Raw genomic sequence first — 5,267 nt, forward strand, 5'->3', positions numbered from 1 at the left:
ATAATATTACCAAACTGCCCTGCAGAGAAAGTTGGGCTGTTATCATTCTCACTTGCAGTGGAGCACGCTTTCCCCCACACTCCTGCCAACACCGGAATTTTTGTCAGTTTTAGTCTTTTCTAATTTGGTAGGGAAAAGATTACAGTTCATTATTGTTTCAAATTTAATTTCACTAAAGAAAAATTGAATTTTTTTTTCATTCATGTATATTGGTTGTCTGCTTTTCTTCTGGTGTGGATAACATTTCTATCCCTTTTGCTCCCTTTTTCTTGGGAAGATTATCTTTTTATTTGGTTCTTAAGAGTAAGAGAGAAAACTTGCCCTTTTGAGTTTTCTTTTATCTATGATAGGAAGCCACGTGTTCAACAAACGTTTTTATAAAGGATGTTATTACATCATCACCCTTTTGCAGGATGGATATACAACAATTCATGTAAACAATCTCCTCTTGATATTTAGGTCCATTCTGGGTTTTATGATCATAAATAAGGCTGCAGTGAATGTCTTTTCATAAAATAGTTCATGTTGCTTCTTAGGATGACATCCTGATGACTCCCCTCTGACTGGTCTCCCTTTAAATTCGTGAGTACACCAGCTGCTCTTGACCCTAGGTGAGCTGTTCTGTCCTCTGGGTGGTTCTTTCACACCTCCCCACTCTTTGAACTCCAACACCTCCTTCCCTCCCTCACCCTCAGCCACTTTATCACAAGCAGCCTGTTTTCATCAAGGTGACCAGTATCCTGCACATTGCCGACCCAGCGGCCACTTCTCGGTCCTCATTCCTTGACCTTGCTTGTCACAGGTGGCACTCCCTCCTCCCCAGCCGGCGGAGTGCCTGGAGCTCAGTTCTCTTGTCTACACTCACGCCCTAAGTGCACTCCTCCAGGTTTAGGACTTAAAACATCGTCCATCCATGGTTGGCTCTCAAGATCATACCTTCAGTCCGTTCCTCTGTCCTCAACTCCAGACCTGAGCACTCACTCAAAGGTCTAATGGGCCCCTCCTAGTCAGCACGCCCAAAATGAAACTCCTGATTTCCACCCAGCCCCTCATCTGCGCCCCCCACCGCCTTCCCCAGACCAGCTGGTGACACCACCGGCTTCCTTTCCTTGGCCCCAAAACCCCGCAGTCCTCTTCATCTCCTGCGGTCCTCTTCCACCCCGTTAGCGTTCAACCATGAGCAAATCCTATCAACTCCATCCCTAAAATATATTCAGAATCCTGTCCAGTCTCACCACCTCCACTGCCACCACCTTCCTCTCTTACCTGGATCGTGATGGGAATTTCTCACCTCCTCTGCCGCCTTGTCCCGATGAGTTTATTCTCCGCCCAGCCACAGAGTGATCCTGTAATAGTTTGGTCACTCCTCTACTCAAAACCCTCCAAAGCTTTCCCGAAGCACCCAGCATTAAAGCCACATTTTATTAAAATAGCAGCACCCTCCCCACTCTGCTCCCTCGCGCTTCCAGTCCTCCCGCCCTGATTTACTTTTCTCCGAAGCCCTTAACACAGTGACATATTTTCCTGGTGTATTTGCTTATTTTCTGTCTTCTGTACAAAATACCTATACCCGAGGGCAGGGATTTCTGCCCGTTTTGCTCATGCTGAATCCCCAGCAGCCCGTCAGGGGTCTGGCCTCATCACGAGCACTTTGTAAGCACGTGCCAATGCACAGATTCTCAGAAGTGCACACTCCGGATGAGCCCTTTCGGAGACCCTGAGACCTGTACCAAATTGCTTCCGAAGAGAGGTGACCAATTTGCACTCTCACCGCTAGTGGGCAGTCTCTTACGCTTCCCATTTCAAGCGAGGAAACACTCCCGTAGGGGGGTGGAGGGGGGAGGTTTACCAGGAGTCACCCAGCTTTGGGTGAGGGAGCCCAGGACTCCTGACCCAGCAAATACCGTGGGGACTCAGAATGTTAGTGGTACAGGTCCCCGGAGGGCCTTAAGGAAAACAGGGCGTTCTTTGGGCCGGTCATAGACAGAAAGGAAGAAATTTATCAGGATGAAATGAGAAGGAATATCACGCCGGATAGAGGGAATGGCACGAAAAGAACCTGGGGAAAGGAAGGGTCCGGGTTGACTGGTTGGAACCGAAGCGGGCTGGGGCCTGGGAATCTGAATTCATTGTGCGGGCACTGGGGAGCCAGACGAGGAGTGATGTGAGGGCTGAAGTTTCCTGCTTCCTCTCCCTCTGTGCACTGTCTTTCAATTTCCTTTTCTTTGTCCCTCCCCTTGTCTGTGTCTCCCTGGGCTGCCCCAACACCAGAAGTGACCAGCTACGGCACTTTCCTTTCCCACTTCAGAGCCTTGATGGTCCAACAGACAGTGGGGGGACGAGGGCACGGCCAGGACCCGAGGTCCCTCAGCCTTCCTGGAAGCTCAGCGCCCCTTAACCTGCCTGGAGAGGCAACTGGGAGGGGCAGGTGCCCCCGGCACCCCAAAGCACCCCAAAGCCAGCAGCCTGGACATGGCATCGGAGGCCTCCCCCCTCCTTAGGGGCCGAGTCTCAGGCCCTTACCCCGCTCAGGCCGATTTCCGTGCCTAGTACCAGCCCCTGCCAGCTGGCAGCCCTCGCCGGAGACTGAGGTGGCACGAACATGGGGAAGGGGGAGGAAGTGGGCAGGGACACAGAGGGAACAGAGGCCGGGGTCCAAGGCGTGGTGGTCAGGCTCTGGGTGGCCAGCGCGGGGGTCCCATGGGGTGAGGGGAAGGCTGGGCAGAGGGACAGGAGGCCTCCAGAGGAGTGGGTGAGATGTCGGGCCTGGCTCGCCTGACCCTGGCAGTGCCAAACTTCTTCCCTCACTCTGAGTCCCTCCATTCCAACCCCCTTAAGCCTCCCCTGGCTAATCCGTCTTGGTCCCTTTAAGGGCCGCCTGGGAACTGGGACACTGGAGGGGGCTGGCAGGGTCCCCACCTACTCCCTCTGCCATGCCCGCCCCTGCTCCACCCCCTCCCTGTTACAGACGCTGCTGGAAGTCTTGGATGCCTGGGTTAGGGTCTCCACTGCTGGGCTGGGGGTAAGGCTCGAACGCGGTGCGGAAGGGGATGGGATGGGGGGAGGGGATGCCAGATGCCTGGGGCTGCAGCTCTGGAGTGCCTGCGCGCCAGCTTCAATGGGTAGCATGGGGGGCCCTGGCTGGGGGGTGTCCCGGCCTCAGACTGAAGGAAGGACAGCTCCAGGGGTCTTGAAGGGTGGGTACCAGGGGCTGGATGCCTCGATCTCCTCACCCCTCCCCTCCTGTCTCATTTCCCCAGGACATTTAGTCATTTACTAAACTCCTCCAGCCACTCTGTGCCTCCCCCACCATCACAGACACATGGCCCTGACACTCCGGCTTCCCACAGGTGGGGAAACTGAGGCTAGGCACACCAAAGGAACTAGAATTCTGTGTGCTGCAGCAGGGGAATAGGGGTTAGGCTGTGGAAGGGCTCTCCTTCCTCCTTCTGCATCCCAGGGGACCTGGGTATCCAGCTCACCCAGCAAGCTCCTCGCTGCAGACATGGCCACTGCCCAGGACACGGTCCCTGCTTTCTCAACACGACCGCGTGGCTTCTTCCTGGAAGCTCAGGAGAAGCTCCCCTGAAGCGCGGTCAGAGACCAGCAGGCCCCCCTCCTTTATTCCCTTGACTCTTTCAGAATCGCAGCCCCTTCCAATTCTGCCACAGAGACTGGGCCCAGTTCCCCTGAATGGGAGGGAGATGGAGCAGGGGCCTAAAGACATCCCTGGGGTGTGAAGTCTTCCCGCAGGCCAGCCTTCTTCCTTCCTGTCACAGTCCTAGCTCAGCTTCCTTTAGTCCCTGCCATCTTGATCCCAAATCATTTCTTCCCCTGCTATTATGCCCCTCCCCACCACCCCCAGTCCAGGAAGAGGAGAGCCTGAACAAATAGGGTGCCCTGGGTCCCCAAGTCCCAGGTGCTGAGGGGCATTGAAGATGGAGCGGCAGGAAGCAGTGGGGGAGGGGACAGCTGTGCTCAGGATTCACTTCTGCTTTCAGCACAAGCCATGCCCGCCTCGTCCCGCCCCAGACGGAAATTGCCCACCCCCCACCCACATCCAGTCCTAAAAGGGAACCAAACTTGACCTGGGAAACCCTCTCCTCGGGCCAGCATCATCACACTCACTTACTTCATTCTTTCTAAAAATAGTAGTAAGTCTGGGGAGGAGCCCAGCTTTCCCAGGATGGTGGAAAGCCATTATCTTTCCTCTGTGAACCAGAGAGTGCAAGTGCCCTACCCAGGATCACACAGCAAGTTACAGGCAAGTCAGCCTGGCGCTTGGGACTCTTGATCCTCAGTCCAGTGATGGCTTTGTCACAGCCCTCCTGCAGGCTGACAGAGGCCAGCCAGAACGGATTTTTACCTCGCTCCTCATTTTACCAGTGAAGCAGCTGCGGTCCAGGGCAGACAGGAAGGAGCACTGAGAAATTAGGTTGCATAGGATCGGGCTTGGGAGATTTCAGACACAGGCCCAGCTCCCAAACCCCTGCCAGCTTCTGCCCCTCTCCAGGTGAGGACGAATGAAGAGTCCAGCTCAGTCTCCTCTCTCTCTCTCTCTCTCTCTCTCTCTCTCTCTCTCTCTCATCCCTAACTAGCCCTTTGGAAAGTCCTTTTTGGAGTTTGCCTTCCATCCCTCCTCTTGCAGCACAGACCTGCCCCCCTCAATAGAAATCCTGGGGTGTTAGCTAAAGACGCCTTCTGGAGGAGCCACTTCTTGGTAATACGGGGAAAAGGCAGGACCTTGACCTGGATGTGGGTCCCAAGGAAGTCAGGATACTACGAATAGAAGAAGGTTTCTTGGGCTTTTTGATAGAGACCCTGTCCCTTGGCTCATTTGTGTAGATGTGTGTATTTCCTTGCATCCTCACTGGTAAGCTCAGTTTGCACGGGGCCAAGCTGTGACCACCCCCCAACACACATACACGGAGGAGGAGGGAAGCCAGAGAAACCGGCCCGAAAGAGGCCTTGGCCCCAGCTGACCCCTGAGCCCAGCGGGGGACATCTGCCTGGTGGCGCCTGAGAGAGGGAAAGGGAGCTGAGCAGGGACCACGGTGGGGGCGCTGGTGTGTCCCCTCCCCCTCCTCCCCCACATCTGGAGCCCTGTCTCCTCCACACATGTGGATGCAGGAACCGCAGAAGGTGGGGCGCAGGGGGACACTGGTAGGAGGAGGAAAAATATGGGGAGATTCTAGTCCCTCCCACTTAGAGATGTGGTCGCCATGGCGACTGAGGACCAGGGAGGCGGGATGGGGTTGGGGGTGGGG

This window comes from Tamandua tetradactyla, chromosome 4 (genome assembly GCF_023851605.1).
Source record: "Tamandua tetradactyla isolate mTamTet1 chromosome 4, mTamTet1.pri, whole genome shotgun sequence".
In the NCBI taxonomy this organism is placed as follows: domain Eukaryota; kingdom Metazoa; phylum Chordata; class Mammalia; order Pilosa; family Myrmecophagidae; genus Tamandua; species Tamandua tetradactyla.